The following is a 24,332-nucleotide window of genomic DNA, read 5'->3' on the forward strand; positions in this document are numbered from 1 at the left end:
AATTGTTCCTTCTCGAGTAGTTCCAATAGTAATCTCAGGTGTTGCTCATGTTCCGCTTTACTCTTCGAGTATACCAAGATGTCATCGATGAACACGATTACAAACTTGTCCAGATAGGGCTTGCATACACGATTCATAAGGTCCATGAACACTGCAGGTGCATTTGTTAACCCGAATGGCATCACTAGGAATTCGTAATGGCCATAGCAAGTTCTAAACGCTGTCTTGGAGATATCTTCATTCTTCACCCTCAATTGGTGATAACCAGATCTCAAATCGATCTTAGAGTATACGGATGACCCTTGTAATTGGTCGAATAGATCGTCGATTTTCGGTAGTAGATACCTGTTCCAACCATTGGTAATAGCATAAATTTTAATTTTAATTATTTATTTGTGTCTAATTTATTTTTATTTTGTTGGACAGGAAATTTGAGGACGTAAAATTAATGTAAATGTCACCGAGAAGCCTTTGAATGGTGTCACCTCTACACTTATCCAATTATAGTATTGTCGCCTTAGAATCACTATGCATCACTTTAAAATGGTTAAATATTCGAGACTTATGTGAGTATTTCTTATTCGAGCTTATATCATTATTTAAGAGACAATAAAAAAGAAACATCGTATCTTTTGTGTTCAACAATCTTATATCCTATTTATTTCTATCAGTTTTGATGTGTGGCTCCAATCATATGGTTTGGGTAATACTTTAATTTTTTTTATAAGTATATTATTTTATATCCTAAATAAATGTTACTAGTGCAAGAACCCGTGAATTCACGGAATTTTAAAGGAAAAATTACTCAAATAAATACCCGCTAATATGACTTCATCTTCAAATATCCCAAGAATGAAAGTTTTCTTAGTTTGACCATTAGACATCATCACTCTTCCATTATAACTCATCTAGAAAACTTAAGAGAAATGCAAAGAGTATCAGTAACTAAAAGTCAAAGCTCTTTAATTATGATATCTGCAAGACAAAAACTAACATAACCATAAAAATCATAAGATACACGAGATATTTCTTAACTAATGGGTAATCGCACATGTTTCGTGCACTTACATGATCACCATCTAACCTGCCAAACCAGCATCAAATCCAACTCTATGACATCAAGCAATTTAGTGTTAAAAATATACAAAGAACCAAAATAGTTGAGATTAAATCCAAACATAACTTTATCAATCGCATGAGTCACTTTAACTTCAATTTCATATTTAACATGATGGATCTGCAAATGGGTCAGACTAACTAACATGATGGACCTGCAAATGGGTCAAAGTAACCCAATACCTAAACTTCAATCTCGTATTAAGACAATAAAAAATAGTTGATCAAATCATTTTTACTAATAAATCAACCATCAACCATATATAGTGCAAAACATACTATAAACAGTTGTTGACTTTACTTAAAGAAAAAGGTTGAAGGTAGACCTCAAATGTCAGTTACAATGAGATAAGCTTCAAAGGGATAGAAACATACCAATGGCAAGTCTTCCTTGAAGTTAAACATATAATAAGAACCTTGCAGATCCTGATGAAGCAACCATACCTTCATTGGGTACCGTTTTTGGCCACCATCTTGCTGCTTCTCAAATCAAATAATTGCTATTAATCATCAAATAACAGATCTCTTAAGAACATGCAGTTCAAGAAGGAAGTGGATACCAACAAAACAACCACCAAATTAATATCTCATTTTAAGGTTGTAAACACTTATAACTTACGAATAAAAAATTCAAATAGAAGGTTTGTTCAATACCATATGCTTGTCAATAACTAAATTTTCCAATGTCATTTTGCCAAGCACCGAGAGTGCATTTAGAAAGATGTGTATATTGCCTCAAGTCACAATTTCTAATACATAGAAGAAGATTACCAAAGAAATAAATGTATAAACAAAAACACTTTGAATAATCTTACAAAATAGAAGTATAGATGAACACTTGCAATGTAAATGTTTCAATCATTAATGACGACTTAATCATCGGAATTCAAGAATCTTCTATATAAGAATATAATTAAGAACGGGTAAAAAAATAAGAAATGAAAGCTGAAAACTTACCTTTGCACATCCAAAACCAAAAACATTGGATCACCATCGTGAAACCTATATTATTTTACTGCAGCAAGCGAGCAATCCACCCAAATGCCTTCAACAATAGAACATACAAAAGTACTCCTAATTACATATGGAACATTTACATTAGAATCTTTGAAAATTGAAAATTTGACACCTGCCAAAATCAACCATTAGAGAAATGGGTCACATTGTTCAAGCTCTCTAGGTACCAAAAAATAAGAACATTGGAGAAAGTCCCTCGTAATGATCTTGGCTCATTGCCTCTTCAGTTTGCTAGCTAATAATGCATCTTAAATCAAACACGTTTTCAAAATAACACAGTTTGCTATTATTGCCTCATATGCTAATTTAACTCTTTCTTTACAATGGCATGATGTTGTTGCGTTGTCTGAAATATGAGCATTAAAGTATTATAAGCCATATTCTTTGTAAGAAGAATTTAAATGTGTTTAAAATATCACTTTAGAACTTTAAAACAATATGCTAAGATGTCTTACAACAAACTTTAAAACAACTTAAAAGATTTAAATGGGTCTAAATGGCCATTTTCTACGAAGTCAAAAAGCATTAATCATATATCAAGATATATAAGTCCTAATTTTCTAAAAGAGTAAATGGGTCAATACAAATATGACAAAAAAATCATATAAGATAAGCAGTTCAAAATGGGTCTATAATGTTATAATTAAATAAACCATATGAAATATAAATTTAAAAATATCATCAAGATCAACTAAATGCATTTTTTTAGACAAACTCTAGCACCAAGTCAAAATGCATAAACACATAGACTAATCAAACACACTCTCTCCATCCCATAAAAAATGCATCTCATGTATGTATGTGCATCTCATACTATCTTTCAGGTGCATTCATTGAATAACTGGAATGCAATTTACCTTCTCATCCAATCTTTCTTTGTCCACTGCAGCACCAGTAATTGTAGAGTACAAAGTCGAACCCTTTTGACCAACCTGATGCACCATCGTTAAAACTACAGGTCTGCAACATTAACAGAAAAATTAGATTCAAAATTTCAAATAAGAGCACACTACTACGTAATAATTACAGATGAACAAAAACATTAACAACTTCACCTAACTTTGCAAAGCATTATCAAAGCCCTTCATCAGTTGTACGTTTACTCAGACCTGTATTTAGCAGCATCAACAACAATTTTATAGCATACACATCACATAGTTGAGAGAAAAATCTACCAAGACAAGAAAACATATTAGAAACATTACGACATGGTGAGCACTTACACACAGTAGCGGAAGCAGGATTTTTCTTCACCGGGGGCGAATTTTTTTTTTAAAACCGTAGCAACTTTTTTGGGCAAAATACAGAGTTTTTGGGACAAAAATTGTAGGTTTTTAGGCAAAATTTTGAGGTTTTTGGATAAAATTTGAAGGTTTGTGGGCAAAATTTGAAGGTTTTGGGGCAAAATTTAGAGAATTGTGGGCAAAATTTGAAGGTTTTGAGGCAAAATATGTAGGTTTTGGGGCAAATGGCTTTTGGGTTTGGGGCAAAATGAAAAAAATCCAAATTTTTACACTAAAATTTCGAAATCGACTGGGGGCGGGCGCCCCCCCTGCCCCCCCTCTAAATTCGCCCCTGCTTACACAGTATAGTTGGAAGATAAAAAGTAGTTATTAAAAATCTACAATATAAATAACCTATGATTATATATATTTAAAATAAGGAAAAGAAAATGAAAGTAAGTTACATCAAATAATGTAGATTAATTCAAACTTACTGATCAAAGATCAAAAAGTTAATACCCATCATAAGTTCAAACCATTTAAATTTAAGGTGGCAATTTGAACCCATTTAAAGTGTCAACCTGACTTGTTGACTCATAATCGAGTATATATGAATTTCACACAATTTCTAAAGCTAAAATGGGTCTAAAACCTCAACTGCTAATCGAAGTTTCTAAGATTATTATAAAAGAAACATCATAGAAGCAGAAGATGGACTCTGCATATACACACAACAAAACGTTATATGTTACCTATATTGCACATGGAAATATTAGTAATATATTAAATTTTACTTTTAATGCACATGTAAATTGGAATGCAAAGTAATTAAAAATACATATATGATGCTGCAAAAAAGTAATAATTTATTCAACTAATGGGTTCATGTAACAGAAGTTTCGAAATTATAAACATACATTACTCTGCACAAATAAGTAGTATGCCAAGAGGTAGCCTTTGAAACATTTTATCACTTATATCTTCCAACATCATTCACAATTGATGAACACACCTATATCTAACATAGATTAGTTTGAAAGTCAATAAAAAATAAACAAAGACAAATGATTAACAACAAATTGTAAAATAAGTAAACATTAGATATAGATATATACCTCGGTTGTCTTTGATCACCTATATCAAGTTGGTTAGTCTATGCGTCAGACCAAGAGCTGTTGCACTTAAAGCTCTCAATCGTAAAGGTAAAGGCCTGTAAAATTAAAAAACGGTTATAAACTTAACGAATGTTCATAGTATATAAGAAACAACCTGTAAAAATCTCTTAAAAGAAGATGATAGTTCAAAAGGTACAAAACTAATTCGCAAATACCCGATTCATTCGCAAGGGAAAAACAATGCGAATAAATAATCATTCGGACTTATTGATATTTTCTTCACTATCAGATAATTTTCGGAATTTCGTTTCGTCACAATGGGCAGTAACAACGGCCAAAATCATTTAACACCCACAAATCACTCAAAGTCAAAATCCTACTAACAAAAGTCAAGATTAGGGTTCTTACCAAATCTTTGAGGGATGGAAATGGTGATGAAATGCAGAAAAATCAGCTCCATGGCGTTAGGTCAATCCCCAATTGCGATTTCTCAAAACCCTAGTTTCCAATTCCTCCAAAAATTGAAACATCCAAGCTTTCTCTCACTAAACCCACGACTCTCTCTCTATGTTTCTGATTCGTTCTTCTTCAAAATGAGCATACAAAAATCTAATTTGCCTTGTAAATTTATGTTTATAACTTGACCTGAGGAATAATTGTTGAAAGATTATTGGGTTCTTTCTGGGTTTTTTAAAATTTGAAATAGAGTTGGGAAGATGACTGAATGTATTTGAGAAAAATTGTAGTCAGTCTTTGTCAGGCACGCGTGAAGATATTGTTCGGTCCCATATTTTTTTCTTATTTTTTCTTTAGTATTAAGGTGTAAAAAATAATTCAAAAAAAAAAAAATTCCTTTATGACATCAGCAAGTGCCCTCTCCTTTTTTCTTCCTTTTTTTTTAAGCTTGGTTAAAGCTTTTTTATGACATCATTTTATTAGACAAATATAAGATTAGAATAGATTCCTTCCATGGTGTTGAAGAATTTAAAAAATTCTTTTGAGTTACATTGCAAAGAACCAGAGTAAATAAGTATGCAGATACTAAGTGAAAGGAATCACGATTATTATTATTATTATTATTATTATAATTATATTATTATTATTATTATTTATATTTATTTACCGTATTTTTTAGTTATATAAGCCAGTTTTAATCCATGAATTCAAGAATATTTTTTACGTCGGTGACATATCGCATTGTTTTAAAGAAATAGGAAGTAATATTAGATGATACAGTATTAGTTTAGATTTTATATTTAGATTTTTATAACGATAATCAGTGTAATATATATATATATATATATATATATATATATATATATATATATATATATATATATATATATAAACCAAAAGTTTTTTGTAAATTGTGGTTGAAAGTTATTTTAAGATGTTTGTATCTATATATTATATCTATATATCTATATTATCATTATCATTATTTCTTACTCCGTAAGAAAAAAACTAATTTAGGATACAAATTTAATTAACGAAGGACACATATGTAATATACTTATACTAGCTTTTAAGAGCCTGTGCGTTGCACGGCGGGCCCTATTAAAAACTAAGTATAAAATGTTAATGAAATAATTACAAAAGGGACACAACATCGTCAATATAAAACATATGAGTTGACATGTAAACAAACAATGTTTCGAATTCAACAAATGCATCATCAATATCGTCAATATAAAACATATGAGTTAACATATGAGTTAACACCGAAATACACCCGATTGGACGATGTTTCGAACAAAACATCGTCAATATAAAACATATGAGTTAACACCGAAATACACCCGATTGGACGACTTCAACGGGGACCGAAAGATCACATACACTGAATAATTTGGAGTTTGCTAAGTGTAGATGGTCTTAATGGAAAAGTCTGACAATTAAAATCTGCAGCAAAGATTTTTTAGTCAAACACAGTCAACTGGTTGGGTCAATATATATTCGGGTCAATACGGGTTTTGCTGTCTTCAAACTCTTTTTTGACCCGTACATAGAAGTATAAAAAACTAATGTGTTTAATAAGTTTGCAAAACTATATAAATACAATAAGATTATCTATTTATTAAATTAAGGCAATTTAGAAGGTGGTATGAATTATATGTACACTTTTAACAAAAATTATTATAAGCATAAGTAAGTGGGATAAGTTTTCGGTACCGATAAAAACCAACTAAAATTGATTACAAAAAAAAAAAAAAAACAATAACCACTCAAAATCAAAAAGAATAACTGATTATTATATCGAAAAAATACCTGCAATTTGATGATTATTCCAAGCGTTTATTCGACGAATCGCAAATAAATGGACGTAGGCTTAGGTAGGTTGGTAAGGTAATATCAAGAAATTATATTATGCAGCAGTTTTCATGACTCAATACCCATAAGCAGTGGCAAATAAGACCCAAAACATTTATTCTCTTCAGATTCCAACAGTTAACACATTTTTTATGCAGATCTTCTGACATGAACATTCCCTTTGGACAACATCTCAACTGGACCCATTGTTGAATTGTCTCATATAGTTAATTACTTGTGTTATGGCCCTTAGCCCTATTAAATGGTCCATACTACCTGTTTATAATCATAAAAAAATAATACAATCATAAAAAGGTTATAAACGCTACCTGTAAAACAAATGAACTTCTGAAATGAGAAAGACCAAGCAAGTACCTTTATTATTCAATCCCTCTCTAAAAGCCTGTTGAACTCATGTTTAAACCAATTTCCAATCAAATTGCCAATTAAGATGTACGGTAGTAATAATGTACATTTAAGACTTTAAAATAAATGTTTCAATAAAATTTGAGATGAGATATATAAATTGGATAATAAGTATGATAAATTCTTAATCACAAATTAATCACGATATCAATTGTAGTGTCTTAATGAAGAAAGATAAAATGCACATATGAAAATATAATTTCAAACATATACCTTAACACACTAAAAGTACCACTGCTACAAATAACAACAACTTACAAAATTAGGAAATACAAAAATCAGAGAAATATAAAAAGGAAGCATTACCAAATGAAACTGTTGAGAAACAATTGTTGGATGAAGCACCATGAGAAAATTGGATGACGGATTTCGAGTTCTCAAGTCTCATAAACATTAACAGAGGCACAATCAGATTAAAAGTACACTTTTCACCCATTTTCACCTTTTACACTAACCTGACGGAATCTGAAATTGAAGATTCACAACCCATAAACTTCAAGTCATTAGTATACATCGCTAAAGAAGTAAAAAACTTTTATTAATACCTCAAGCCGGGTCAATATCAATCTAAACAAATTTTAACAACTATTTAAAACAGTTGAAATGGGTCAAGATACCTCAAATCAATTACCTCATTCTATTAGAAATTGTATTAAAAGAATCTATCAAACAAAGTAAGCTACAACTCCATAAATCTCTAAACAACCACACAAAAATACAGAATTATTAAATTACATAGTAAAGTAATAACATTAAAAATTCATTATAAACCTATACAGAATCACCAGAAGCCATGCTTTTAAAAATTTATTTTGACTTATAGAACCCATTATGAAGCAGACAATTATATTGCAAAGGAATACCAGATGTAAAACCACTGAAACAAAAATTAAGTTAAATTATGAGATACCATACCAAACATGATATCAGTATAAAAGATTGTAAACAAATGTTACTGCAAAACGGAGTGCAAAACTTGTATCGAAAGTGATGAAATTCAAAATAACCCTATTTTCAAAACGAAAAAGAAATCAAACATTGATTTATCGTTGGTTATAAAAATGTTGAAAAATAAGAATCACGATGTAACAAAACTAAAATTCGGATACAAAACTAAAACTCGATGGTTATTATATCCGATGCATATACATATACTCTGATTATTATTATATCCAATACATACCTGAAATTTGATGATTATTAATTTCAGTCTCGATTCGATGCAATCAAGTTCATCAACAGGAACCATGGATGATCGTCCCAAAATTAATCGATGTGTAAATCCAGCGATGATTATCCCAAAAATTAACCACCCAATCGTTTATGGTTAAACTAAAATCAATATTGATTTTGTGATTTAGTGTTTACAAATCAGAATAATGAAGATAATGAGAGACGATGAGGCGATTAGCCAACAACAACAATGATCGCTGGAATGTGTAAACAATGATGGCGATTCGTTTATGAACTCCGATGAAATTAGGGTATAATAAGATCAACGGGTACCGTTCTGTTGGTAATTTGATGGCGATTTTAGAATAAAGATGGTTGTAGATGAAATCGCTGGTAAGCTTTTCAGACGACCGGAAATTGGTCTGCAGGGGTGAGAGGATTGGAAGAGAGAGGCGATGTGTGTTTTAGATCTGAATTTTTGGCTGTGAAAGGCTCGTTTAAAATCCATTGGGACACGTGGTGTGTTTTTGTAATTTACCAGAAAAAATAATTAAATAAAGGAAATTCTGTGGTGTAGTACACGTGTAAGTTTGGAAGTGGGGAACATTAGCTTCTGACACATAGGAAGTGTAAGCACGCTTTATGTGATGTAGAGGATAATTAGTTTATCTTCTCCCCTCATTAATCACTAAATAACAAAATGTCACATAAACGAAATCAGTGATCATAGAGTTTGAATATTTATATTTTAAGAGGAGTACAATTAAATAATTATTGTTAATGGATGCTGATCACTTTACATGTATGTAGTAAATTTTTTTTTTGCCGGAACTTTTTTCCACTAACGCAAAACTTTGTCACTACAATTTTCTTTTCGTTTACCCAATTAATTTACTTAATCAACTACTTCTCTTCTCTTTTAAGTTCACTTTTTACCCATTGCTTTTATATTCCTATTTTTCTTCTTCTAATTTCTTCCTCTGACTTTAACCCTAACCCTAGTTTTCACTTCACCATGGCTGATACAATTTTTGTCGGAAGATTGGAAAGGATTTCGCACAATATGCTCCAAGATGCCTTCGGTAAGTTTGGCCCGATTAAAAAAATCAAATCGTGGTCGTTCCGGCGTTTTGCTTTTATCTCTTTTGAAGATATTGAAGATGCTACTTTGGCGATTGAAGAGATGAACGGCTCGAATGTCTTTGGTAAACCGATCTATGTTGGACGACCATGTAAACGTGATGGAGGACGGTCCAGTCTTGGTGATAGGTCACGGTCTTTTGTGACAATTGCCGCTAATCGGTCTGTTGTCGAGAGTTTAGATTTGTGTCTACTCATTGCTGATTCAAATCCTCTGGTGGAAGACAAGGTTTTAGATTTCCTTTTAGATTGCAAGGCTTGTATTTCAAATTTTAGAAAGATGGGTGCTTTTGCTGGAGTGATTGTTTGTGAAGATTTGGACTCTTATTCCAGCATTTTAGCAAAGGGGTCAGGGTCAGGTTTCGACATGGTGGTACCTTTTTCTCCTAAGGCGGATGAATTTTCCAAGTTTGTTTGGGTGGAACTAAGGGGTTTTCCGGCCAAATTTGTCTCCGACGAGAACATTAGGAAGATTGCGGGTAGGGTGGGCACGGTGGTGAAGGTGGCTAAACATGTAGTGACCCGAACTTTTCCATGTTTATATATTTTAATTGAGATTGATATTTACATGATTAAATGTTTCCAACATGTTAAGCAATCAAACTTGTTAAGACTTGATTAATTGAAATATGTTTCATATAGACAATTGACCACCCAAGTTGACCAGTGATTCACGAACGTTAAAACTTGTAAAAACTATATGATGACATATATATGGATATATATATAGTTAACATGATACTATGATAAGTAAACATATCATTAAATATATTAACAATGAACTACATATGTAAAAACAAGACTACTAACTTAATGATTTTTAAACGAGACATATATGTAACGATTATCATTGTAAAGACATTTAATGTATATATATCATATTAAGAGATATTCATACATGATAATATCATGATAATATAATAATTTAAAATCTCATTTGATATTATAAACATTGGGTTAACAACATTTAACAAGATCGTTAACCTAAAGGTTTCAAAACAACACTTACATGTAACGACTAACGATGACTTAACGACTCAGTTAAAATGTATATTCATGTAGTGTTTTAATATGTATTTATACACTTTTGAAAGACTTCAATACACTTATCAAAATACTTCTACTTAACAAAAATGCTTACAATTACATCCTCGTTCAGTTTCATCAACAATTCTACTCGTATGCACCCGTATTCGTACTCGTACAATACACAGCTTTTAGATGTATGTACTATTGGTATATACACTCCAATGATCAGCTCTTAGCATCCCTTTCGAGTCACCTAACACATGTGGGAACCATCATTTGGCAACTAGCATGAAATATCTCATAAAATTACAAAAATATGAGTAATCATTCATGACTTATTTACATGAAAACAAAATTACATATCCTTTATATCTAATCCATACACCAACGACCAAAAACACCTACAAACACTTTCATTCTTCAATTTTATTCATCTAATTGATCTCTCTCAAGTTCTATCTTCAAGTTCTAAGTGTTCTTCATATATTCTACAAGTTCTAGTTACATAAAATCAAGAATACTTTCAAGTTTGCTAGCTCACTTCCAATCTTGTAAGGTGATCATCCAACCTCAAGAAATCTTTGTTTCTTACAGTAGGTTACCATTCTAATACAAGGTAATAGTCATATTCAAACTTTGGTTCAACTTCTATAACTATAACAATCTTATTTCAAGTGATGATCTTACTTGAACTTGTTTTCGTGTCATGATTCTGCTTCAAGAACTTCGAGCCATCCAAGGATCCGTTGAAGCTAGATCCATTTTTCTCTTTTCCAGTAGGTTTATCCAAGGAACTTAAGGTAGTAATGATGTTCATAACATCATTCGATTCATACATATAAAGCTATCTTATTCGAAGGTTTAAACTTGTAATCACTAGAACATAGTTTAGTTAATTCTAAACTTGTTCGCAAACAAAAGTTAATCCTTCTAACTTGACTTTTAAAATCAACTAAACACATGTTCTATATCTATATGATATGCTAACTTAATGATTTAAAACCTGGAAACACGAAAAACACCGTAAAATCGGATTTACACCGTCGTAGTAACACCGCGGGCTGTTTTGGGTTAGTTAATTAAAAACTATTATAAACTTTGATTTAAAAGTTGTTATTCTGAGAAAATGATTTTTATTATGAACATGAAACTATATCCAAAAATTATGGTTAAACTCAAAGTGGAAGTATGTTTTCTAAAATGGTCATCTAGACGTCGTTCTTTCGACTGAAATGACTACCTTTACAAAAACGACTTGTAACTTATTTTTCCGACTATAAACCTATAATTTTTCTATTTAGATTCATAAAATAGAGTTCAATATGAAACCATAGCAATTTGATTCACTCAAAACGGATTTAAAATGAAGAAGTTATGGGTAAAACAAGATCGGATAATTTTTCTCATTTTAGCTACGTGAAAATTGGTAACAAATCTATTCCAACCATAACTTAATCAACTTGTATTGTATATTATGTAATCTTGAGATACCATAGACACGTATACAATGTTTCGACCTATCATGTCGACACATCTATATATATTTCGGAACAACCATAGACACTCGATATGTGAATGTTGGAGTTAGCTATACAGGGTTGAGGTTGATTCCAAAATATATATAGTTTGAGTTGTGATCAATACTGAGATACGTATACACTGGGTCGTGGATTGATTCAAGATAATATTTATCGATTTATTTCTGTACATCTAACTGTGGACAACTAGTTGTAGGTTACTAACGAGGACAGCTGACTTAATAAACTTAAAACATCAAAATATATTAAAAGTGTTGTAAATATATTTTGAACATACTTTGATATATATGTATATATTGTTATAGGTTCGTGAATCAACCAGTGGCCAAGTCTTACTTCCCGACGAAGTAAAAATCTGTGAAAGTGAGTTATAGTCCCACTTTTAAAATCTAATATTTTTGGGATGAGAATACATGCAGGTTTTATAAATGATTTACAAAATAGACACAAGTACGTGAAACTACATTCTATGGTTGAATTATCGAAATCGAATATGCCCATTTTTATTAAGTCTGGTAATCTAAGAATTAGGGAACAGACACCCTAATTGACGCGAATCCTAAAGATAGATCTATCGGGCCCAACAAGCCCCATCCAAAGTACAGGATGCTTTAGTACTTCAAAATTTATATCATATCCGAAGGGTGTCCCGGAATGATGGGGATATTCTTATATATGCATCTTGTTAATGTCGGTTACCAGGTGTTCACCATATGAATGATTTTTATCTCTATGTATGGGATGTGTATTGAAATATGAAATCTTGTGGTCTATTATTATGATTTGATATATATAGGTTAAACCTATAACTCACCAACATTTTTGTTGACGTTTTAAGCATGTTTATTCTCAGGTGATTGTTAAGAGCTTCCGCTGTCGCATACTTAAATAAGGACGAGATTTGGAGTCCATGCTTGTATGATATTGTGTAAAAACTGCATTCAAGAAACTTATTTTGTTGTAACATATTTGTATTGTAAACCATTATGTAATGGTCGTGTGTAAACAGGATATTTTAAATTATCATTATTTGATAATCTACGTAAAGCTTTTAAACCTTTATTGATGAAATAAAAGTTATGGTTTGTTTTAAAATGAATGCAGTCTTTGAAAAACATCTCATATAGAGGTCAAAACCTCGCAACGAAATCAATTAATATGGAACGTTTTTAATCAATAAGAACGGGACATTTCAGTTGGTATCCGAGCGTTGGTCTTAGAGAACCAGAATTTTGCATTAGTGTGTCTTATCGAGTTTGTTAGGATGCATTATTGAGTCTGGACTTCGACCGTGTTTACTTGAAAAATGATTGCTTAACAAATTTTGTTGGAAACTATATATTTTTAACATGTGAATATTATGTGATATATTAATCTCTTAACGCGTTTGATATTATGTGATAGATGTCTACCTGTGGAACAAGTCCCATTGACTTACCTAATAATATTGAAGAGTCAAATGTAAATTGGAATGATTCGTGGACTGATTCACAAGTTCCCGAAGAGGAACCGGAAGAAGAGTCGGAACCGGAAGAAGAATCGAAACCGGAAGAAGAATCGGAACCGGATGAAGAAATAGAACCGGTGGGGGAAATAATAAAACGGTTAAGTAAAAAAAAAATCCTCGACCAACCGACCAAGGTTAATTATGGTCAATGGTGTTTCCGCCAAGGAAGCAAAATATTGGGAGGATTACCAATTCTCCGATGAATCGGATTCCGACGAGAATTCCGATGATGTTATAGAAATTACCCCAACTGAATTTAAAAAGGAAAAAGAAAATAATAAGGGAAAGGGCATAAAAATAGAGAAATCTAATTCCAACCCCGATGAACTTTATATGTATCGTCAACCCCCGAAGTCCTTAAGTTGTAACAATGACCCGGGAACCTCTAAACCACCAGGTTTTTCTAAACCAATGTGGAAAACGACGGCTCGTATTAGGGGAACATCATATATCCCTAGAAACTTAGCAAAACGAACCAAAACAGAAGAAGAAGAAACAAGCGAGTCGGAATAAGATAGTTGTATTCGTGTGGTGTAATATATGTAATATAGTGTGCTTATGCTTTATGATATATGTAAAAATTGCTTGTATTAATAAGTATTTTTTTTTATGAATCTAACTCTTGTCTATTTTACAGTATAAAAACACAAAATAGATAGACAACCCAATATTTTAAGAGACCTACCCGGAGACATGATTGATGAAATCTTGTCTAGAGTCGGTCAGAATTCTTCGGCACAACTATTTAAGGCGAGATCAGTTTGTAAGACATTCAAAGAACGTTCCAAGAATGCCTTGGTTTATAAAAGGCTTTCGTTCGAAAGATGGGGGATATCACATTGGGAAATCCATAAGTTACGATGTGTTTACTTTGACGCATATATTGCGGGGAACCCAAATGCTATTTTACGCAATGGGTTAAGAAATTATTTTGACTCAATATATCCGAATATTGGACTTCGTGATTTAGAAAAAGCGGCTAACATGCAACATATAGAAGCATGTTATGCTTACTGATTAGTAATGTTCGCTTCTCACCAAAGTGAGAACAAGAACATCGGGCTACAACTATTAAACAAAACGTTCCCACAAGTGACGGAGTCGGTAATTGGGGTAAGAAATGAGGTTTTTAGATTGTTACGGGACTGTTGGACATTACGTAACCCTCGTCCCTTTGACGACGTTACAACACGCTGTCTTATCAACAGTCATAACGGTTATGTTCCACAAGACCAAGGATGGGAAGTAATCCTAGTAAAACCAGAATGCATGACTTGTTTCTGGACGTATGAATTACGTGTCTTTATTGCCTTTGCTGAACGACTTGTGTACTAGCTAGAATTATCTTCACAACCATCTTGTATCAAATTTATTGTGTGCTATATTTCATGCTATATGTAAAATAAGCGGTATTGTAAGTTTGTAAAATATTGTGTAAAAGTTTGAACGCGAAATATTATTATAATCAGTTTTTCATATAGAATTATAGTAGTTGAATTGTATATTAGCTACTAAGTATGAACTTAACGGGTAGGTACTACCCGAATTTAAACTTATAAAACGCTAATATGAAGAAAAAGCTTTTATAAATGAGTTCATATTATGCTACGAAATACTATTAACTACTCTTAATATTCGGTATGATTAACTTGTTCCATTTGACTATTTTGAAGGAAATGGCACCGACTACTCGACACACCGTGAATATGAATGAAGAGGAATTCCGTACTTTTCTAGCTTTAAACATAGCCGCAGTACAGGCTGCGCTACATACCAACAATAACCTTGGATCTAGCAGTACAGGAAATCGTGTATGATGCACCTACAAAGAATTCACTGCCTGCAAACCTTTGGAATTTGATGGAACCGAAGGACCGATCGGATTGAAACGGTGGACCGAGAAGGTCGAATCGGTGTTTGCCATAAGTAAGTGTACTGAAGAGGACAAAGTGAAGTACGCTACGCATACCTTCACAGGTTCTGCGTTAACATGGTGGAATACCTATCTAGAGCAAGTGGGATAAGACGATGCGTACGCACTACCGTGGTCAGCATTCAAGCACTTGATGAACGAGAAGTACCGTCCCAGAACCGAGGTCAATAAGCTCAAGACAGAACTTAGAGGGTTACGAACCCAAGGATTTGATATTACCACGTACGAAAGACGATTCACAGAATTGTGCCTATTGTGTCCGGGAGCATTCGAAGATGAGGAAGAGAAGATCGACGCGTTTGTGAAAGGATTACCGGAAAGAATCCAAGAAGATATAAGTTCACACGAGCCCGCCTCCATACAACAGGCATGTAGAATGGCTCACAAACTAGTGAACCAGATTGAAGAAAGAATTAAAGAACAGACTGCTGAAGAGGCCAATGTGAAGCAAGTCAAAAGAAAGTGGGAGGAAAACGGTGATAAGAATCACCAATACAACAACAACAGCAATTACAACAATAATCGCAACAATTATCCCAACAATCGCAACATCAATCGCAACTACAACAAACGGCCCAACAACAACAACAACAACAACAACAGCAACTACAACAATCATCCCAACAACAATAATAACCGCAACAACAACAACAATCAGAAGCAGCTATGCCAAAGGTGTGAAAAGTATCACTCGGGGTTCTGCACCAAATTTTGCAACAAGTGTAAAAGAAATGGTCATAGCGCGGCGAAGTGTGAGGTCTACGGACCAGGGGTTAACAGAACGAAAGGAACAAATGGTGTCGGAACGAGTAATGGCGGAGCAAGTAGTGTCGGAGCAAGTTATGCCAATGTAGTTTGTTATAAATGTGGAAAATTGGGCCACATTATTAGAAATTGCCCGAACCAGGAGAACACGAATGGACAAGGCCGCGGAAGAGTTTTCAATATTAATGCGGCAGAGGCACAGGAAGACCCGGAGCTTGTTACGGGTACGTTTCTTATTGACAATAAATCTGCTTACGTTTTATTTGATTCGGGTGCGGATAGAAGCTATATGAGTAGAGATTTTTGTGCTAAATTAAGTTGTCCATTGACGCCTTTGGATAGTAAATTTTTACTCGAATTAGCAAATGGTAAATTAATTTCAGCAGATAATATATGTCGGAATCGAGAAATTAAATTGGTTAGCGAAACATTTAAGATTGATTTGATACCAGTAGAGTTAGGGAGTTTTGATGTGATAATCGGTATGGACTGGTTGAAAGAAGTGAAAGCAGAGATCGTTTGTTACAAAAATGCAATTCGCATTATACGAGAAAAAGGAAAACCCTTAATGGTGTACGGAGAAAAGGGCAACACGAAGCTACATCTTATTAGTAATTTGAAGGCACAAAAACTAATAAGAAAAGGTTGCTATGTTGTTCTAGCATACGTCGAGAAAGTACAAACTGAAGAAAAGAGCATCAATGATGTTCCCATTGCAAAAGAATTTCCTGATGTATTTCCGAAAGAATTACCAGGATTACCCCCACATCGATCCGTTGAATTTCAAATAGATCTTGTACCAGGAGCTGCACCAATAGCTCGTGCTCCTTACAGACTCGTACCCAGTGAGATGAAAGAACTGCAAAGCCAATTACAAGAACTTTTAGAGCGTGGTTTCATTCGACAAAGCACATCACCGTGGGGAGCTCCTGTTTTGTTTGTCAAGAAGAAAGATGGTACATTCAGGTTGTGTATCGACTACCGAGAGTTGAACAAACTTACCATTAAGAACCGCTACCCACTACCGAGAATCGACGACTTATTTGATCAACTACAAGGCTCGTCTGTTTATTCAAAGATTGACTTACGTTCCGGGTATCATCAAATGCGGGTGAAAGAAGATGATATTCCAAAAACTGCTTTTAGGACGCGTTACGGTCATTACGAGTTTATGGTCATGCCGTTTGATTTAACTAATGCACTAGCTGTGTTCATGGACCTTATGAACCGAGTGTGTGGACCATACCTTGACAAGTTTGTCATTGTTTTCATTGATGACATACTTATTTACTCAAAGAATGACCAAGAACACGGTGAACATTTGAGAAAGGTGTTAGAAGTATTGAGGAAGGAAGAATTGTACGCTAAGTTTTCAAAGTGTGCATTTTGGTTGGAAGAAGTTCAATTCCTCGGTCACATAGTGAACAAAGAAGGTATTAAGGTGGATCCGGCAAAGATAGAAACTGTTGAAAAGTGGGAAACTCCGAAAACTCCGAAACACATACGCCAGTTTTTAGGACTAGCTGGTTACTACAGAAGGTTCATCTAAGACTTTTCCAGAATAGCAAAACCCTTGACTGCATTAACGCATAAAGGGAAGAAATTTGAATGGAATGATGAACAAGAGAAAGCGTTTCAGTTATTGAAGAAAAAGCTAACTACGGCACCTATATTGTCATTACCTGAAGGGAATGATGATTTTGTGATTTATTGTGACGCATCAAAGCAAGGTCTCGGTTGTGTATTAATGCAACAAACGAAGGTGATTGCTTATGCGTCTAGACAATTGAAGATTCACGAACAAAGTTATACGACGCATGATTTGGAATTAGGCGCGGTTGTTTTTGCATTAAAGACTTGGAGGCACTACTTATATGGGGTCAAAAGTATTATATATATCGACCACAAAAGTCTTCAACACATATTTAATCAGAAACAACTGAATATGAGGCAGCGTAGGTGGATTGAATTATTGAATGATTACGACTTTGAGATTCGTTACCACCCTGGGAAGGCAAATGTGGTAGCCGATGCCTTGAGCAGGAAGGACAGAGAACCCATTCGAGTAAAATCTATGAATATAATGATTCATAATAACCTTACTACTCAAATAAAGGAGGCGCAAAAAGGAGTTTTAAAAGAGGGAAATTTAATGGATGAAATACCCAAAGGATCGGAGAAGCATCTTAATATTCGGGAAGACGGAACCAGGTATAGGGCTGAAAGGATTTGGGTACCAAAATTTGGAGATATGAGAGAAATGGTACTTAGAGAAGCTCATAAAACCAGATACTCAATACATCCTGGAACGGGGAAGATGTACAAGGATCTCAAGAAACATTTTTGGTGGCCGGGTATGAAAGTCGATGTTGCTAAATACGTAGGAGAATGTTTGACGTGTTCTAAGGTCAAAGCTGAGCATCAGAAACCATCAGGTCTACTTCAACAACCCGAAATCCCGGAATGGAAATGGGAAAATATTACCATGGATTTCATCACTAAATTGCCAAGGACTGCAAGTGCTTTTGATACTATTTGGGTAATAGTTGATCGTCTCACCAAATCAGCACATTTCCTGCCAATAAGAGAAGATGAAAAGATGGAGAAGTTAGCACGACTGTATTTGAAGGAAGTCATCTCCAGACATGGAATACCAATCTCTATTATCTCTGATAGGGATGGCAGATTTATTTCAAGATTCTGGCAGACATTACAGCAAGCATTAGGAACTCGTCTAGACATGAGTACTGCCTATCATCCACAAACTGATGGGCAGAGCGAAAGGACGATACAAACACTTGAAGACATGCTACGAGCATGTGTTATTGATTTCGAAAACAGTTGGGATCGACATCTACCGTTAGCAGAATTTTCCTACAACAACAGCTACCATTCAAGCATTGAGATGGCGCCGTTTGAAGCACTTTATGGTAGAAAGTGCATGTCTCCGATTTGTTAGAGTGAAGTGGGGGATAGACAAATTACGGGTCCGGAGATTATACAAGAAACTACCGAGAAGATCATCCAAATTCAACAATGGTTGAAAACCGCCCAAAGTCGACAAAAGAGCTACGCTGACATTAAAAGAAAAGATATAGAATTTGAAATTGGAGAGATGGTCTTGCTTAAAGTAGCACCTTGGAAAGGCATTGTTCGATTTGGTAAACGAGGGAAATTAAATCCAAGGTATATTGGACCATTCAAGATTATTGATCGTGTCGGACCAGTAGCTTACCGACTTGAGTTACCTCAACAACTCGCGGCTGTACATAACACTTTCCACGTCTCGAATTTGAAGAAATGTTTTGCTAAAGAAGATCTAACTATTCCGTTAGATGAAATCCAAATCAACGAAAAACTTCAATTCATCGAAGAACCCGTCGAAATAATGGATCGTGAGGTTAAAAGACTTAAGCAAAACAAGATACCAATTGTTAAGGTTCGATGGAATGCTCGTAGAGGACCCGAGTTCACCTGGGAGCGTGAAGATCAGATGAAGAAGAAATACCCGCATCTATTTCCAGAAGATTCGTCAACACCTTCAACAGCTTAAAATTTCGGGACGAAATTTATTTAACGGGTAGGTACTGTAGTGACCCGAACTTTTCCATGTTTATATATATTAATTGAGATTGATATTTACATTATTAAATGTTTCCAACATGTTAAGCAATCAAACTTGTTAAGACTTGATTAATTGAAATATGTTTCATATAGACAATTGACCACCTAAGTTGACCAGTGATTCACGAACGTTAAAACTTGTAAAAACTATATGATGACATATATATGGATATATATATAGTTAACATGATACTATGATAAGTAAACATATCATTAAATATATTAACAATGAACTACATATGTAAAAACAAGACTACTAACTTAATGATTTTTAAACGAGACATATATGTAACGATTATCGTTGTAAAGACATTTAATGTATATATATCATATTAAGAGATATTCATACATGATAATATCATGATAATATAATAATTTAAAATCTCATTTGATATTATAAACATTGGGTTAACAACATTTAACAAGATCGTTAACCTAAAGGTTTCAAAACAACACTTACATGTAACGACTAACGATGACTTAACGACTCAGTTAAAATGTATATTCATGTAGTGTTTTAATATGTATTTATACACTTTTGAAAGACTTCAATACACTTATCAAAATACTTCTACTTAACAAAAATGCTTACAATTACATCCTCGTTCAGTTTCATCAACAATTCTACTCGTATGCACCCGTATTCGTACTCGTACAATACACAACTTTTAGATGTATGTACTATTGGTATATACACTCCAATGATCAGCTCTTAGCAGCCCATGTGAGTCACCTAACACATGTGGGAACCATCATTTGGCAACTAGCATGAAATATCTCATAAAATTACAAAAATATGAGTAATCATTCATGACTTATTTACATGAAAACAAAATTACATATCCTTTATATCTAATCCATACACCAACGACCAAAAACACCTACAAACACTTTCATTCTTTAATTTTCTTCATCTAATTGATCTCTCTCAAGTTCTATCTTCAAGTTCTAAGTGTTCTTCATATATTCTACAAGTTCTAGTTAAATAAAATCAAGAATACTTTCAAGTTTGCTAGCTCACTTCCAATCTTGTAAGGTGATCATCCAACCTCAAGAAATCTTTGTTTCTTACAGTAGGTTACCATTCTAATACAAAGTAATAGTCATATTCAAACTTTGGTTCAACTTCTATAACTATAACAATCTTATTTCAAGTGATGATCTTACTTGAACTTGTTTTCGTGTCATGATTCTGCTTCAAGAACTTCGAGCCATCCAAGGATCCGTTGAAGCTAGATCCATTTTTCTCTTTTCCAGTAGGTTTATCCAAGGAACTTAAGGTAGTAATGATGTTCATAACATCATTCGATTCATACATATAAAGCTATCTTATTCGAAGGTTTAAACTTGTAATCACTAGAACATAGTTTAGTTAATTCTAAACTTGTTCGCAAATAAAAGTTAATCCTTCTAACTTGACTTTTAAAATCAACTAAACATATGTTCTATATCTATATGATATGCTAACTTAATGATTTAAAACCTGGAAACATGAAAAACACCGTAAAATCGGATTTACACCGTCGTAGTAACACCGCGGGCTGTTTTGGGTTAGTTAATTAAAAACTATGATAAACTTTGATTTAAAAGTTTTTATTCTGAGAAAATGATTTTTATTATGAACATGAAACTATATCCAAAAATTATGGTTAAACTCAAAGTGGAAGTATGTTTTCTAAAATGGTCATCTAGACGTCGTTCTTTCGACTGAAATGACTACCTTTACAAAAACGACTTGTAACTTATTTTTCCGACTATAAACCTATACTTTTTCTATTTAGATTCATAAAATAGAGTTCAATATGAAACCATAGCAATTTGATTCACTCAAAACGGATTTAAAATGAAGAAGTTATGGGTAAAACAAGATCGGATAATTTTTCTCATTTTAGCTACGTGAAAATTGGTAACAAATCTATTCCAACCATAACTTAATCAACTTGTATTGTATATTATGTAATCTTGAGATACCATAGACACGTATACAATGTTTCGACCTATCATGTCGACACATCTATATATATTTCGGAACAACCATAGACACTCTATATGTGAATGTTGGAGTTAGCTATACAGGGTTGAGGTTGATTCCAAAATATATATAGTTTGAGTTGTGATCAATACTGAGATACGTATACACTGGGTCGTGGATTGATTCAAGATAATATTTATCGATTTATTTCTGTACATCTAACTGTGGACAACTAGTTGTAGGTTACTAACGAGGACAGCTGACTTAATAAACTTAAAACATCAAAATATATTAAAAATGTTGTAAATATATTTTGAACATACTTTGATATATATGTATATATTGTTATAGGTTCGTGAATCAACCAGTGGCCAAGTCTTACTTCCCGACGAAGTAAAAATCTGTGAAAGTGAGTTATAGTCCCACTTTTAAAATCTAATATTTTTGGGATGAGAATACATGCAGGTTTTATAAATGATTTACAAAATAGACACAAGTACGTGAAACTACATTCTATGGTTGAATTATCGAAATCGAATATGCCCCTTTTTATTAAGTTTGGTAATCTAAGAATTAGGGAACAGACACCCTAATTGACGCGAATCCTAAAGATAGATCTATCGGGCCCAACAAGCCCCATCCAAAGTACCGGATGCTTTAGTACTTCGAAATTTATATCATATCCGAAGGGTGTCCCGGAATGATGGGGATATTCTTATATATGCATCTTGTTAATGTCGGTTACCAGGTGTTCACCATATGAATGATTTTTATCTCTATGTATGGGATGTGTACTGAAATATGAAATCTTGTGGTCTATTATTATGATTTGATATATATAGGTTAAACCTATAACTCACCAACATTTTTGTTGACGTTTTAAGCATGTTTATTCTCAGGTGATTATTAAGAGCTTCCGCTGTCGCATACTTAAATAAGGACAAGATTTGGAGTCCATGCTTGTATGATATTGTGTAAAAACTGCATTCAAGAAACTTATTTTGTTGTAACATATTTGTATTGTAAACCATTATGTAATGGTCGTGTGTAAACAGGATATTTTAGATTATCATTATTTGATAATCTACGTAAAGCTTTTAAACCTTTATTGATGAAATAAAGGTTATGGTTTGTTTTAAAATGAATGCAGTCTTTGAAAAACGTCTCATATAGAGGTCAAAACCTCGCAACGAAATCAATTAATATGGAACGTTTTTAATCAATAAGAACGGGACATTTCAAAACACTCGTCTGGTGTGTTAAGCTTTGGTTCTATTTTGGTTTTTGTTGAAACTTCATGTGTTAAGCATATTCATGAACTTATCCAGGTGACGTTGTTTAACGATACACTAGCTAAAGGGCATATTTGGGTCAATGAGATTTCAGATGTGTCAGTTGTGGAGAGACTACAGACAGCTTCTTTTTCAGACAACTTTGTGCAGGTGTCTAACGATTCGGTTAAAAAGGTGGTTCCTTCGGATGGTGGTCCTATTGAAGCGGGTAACCAGTCTAGACCTTCTGTTTTTGGTGGTGATGATCTTCTTACTGACTCTATTGCTACGAAGGATACGGTAAGGCCTGATCATTTTGGCCAACGTGATGGAGGTATGGTTGAGGGAGTTTTTAAGTTTGGTTGTTCTTCTCCGGTGTTTAAGGGTCCAAAGGCGGGTGGTAACGATAACTCTTCTGTTAAAGCTGGTTTGAATTATGTTAGGTCACCCTCGGTTTCATTCTCTTTAGATAAGGTTCAAGCTGCTCTTGATTCTCAAGGTTTTCGTAAACGTAAACGGGCTCGGTGTTTAGGTTCAGGCGACGATGGTGTGGGTTCGGAGGGGGTCGATATGGATAAAGAGGTGTGTTTGTTGGATCGATTGGCTGATTTGGGAGAGGCTAAGGGTGGTCCTGTTGATCAGCCTGTGGTTGATGTGTTGGATAATGGTGGGGTCGTTCGGGCCGAGTTGGGTCAAATAAGAGATGCGATGAAGACGGGTCGTGAGGTTGATGTGGGCTTCGGTAGGTTTGATGAGCCTGGGTCTAGACCTACGTCGGATGTGGGCGTAGGTGAAGGTTGCTCATCGGGTATAGCTTCGAGTTTTTTTGATGAGGTGGTTAAGGATCTTGAAGGTTGTGTTAGGGTGGAGGGCAAATTGATTGGGTCTAGTACGCTTCCGAAACAAAAGGAGAGCAAGAGATCTAGGGCGAAGAAAGGGCACGGGGAGGTGGTTCGAAAGGCTCACGTTGATGGTTTGTGAAGTTTCCGCTTCGTTTATTAGTTTATTCGAATTGTAAGATTGTTGTCTCTATTTTTGTTTAGTTCATAAGTTAGTTAGTTTCCTTTGATTTGCATTGTTTTGGTAGTTTGTTTGTTGTTGGTTTGTAGATTGTTTAGTTGTTGTTTGGTGTTTTTTAGGGCCCTCTGCCATTGGTGTATCCTTGTTTCGAGC

At 33.9% G+C, this 24,332-nt stretch overlaps 1 long non-coding RNA gene across 1 annotated transcript; it reads right to left on the reverse strand.

Annotated features, from left to right (window-relative positions):
* Positions 1-759: 759 nt before the first annotated feature.
* On the reverse strand, positions 760-5,131 carry LOC139872688 (uncharacterized). The gene is made up of 4 exons (XR_011767135.1): positions 4,880-5,131; positions 4,472-4,566; positions 4,274-4,374; positions 760-3,242 (listed from the first exon to the last, which is right to left on the reverse strand). It is a non-coding gene; the product is annotated as an uncharacterized lncRNA (long non-coding RNA).
* Between the last annotated feature and the right edge of the window lie 19,201 nt (positions 5,132-24,332).

The sequence above is a fragment of the Rutidosis leptorrhynchoides genome, chromosome 1 (assembly GCF_046630445.1).
Source record: "Rutidosis leptorrhynchoides isolate AG116_Rl617_1_P2 chromosome 1, CSIRO_AGI_Rlap_v1, whole genome shotgun sequence".
Classification (NCBI taxonomy): domain Eukaryota; kingdom Viridiplantae; phylum Streptophyta; class Magnoliopsida; order Asterales; family Asteraceae; genus Rutidosis; species Rutidosis leptorrhynchoides.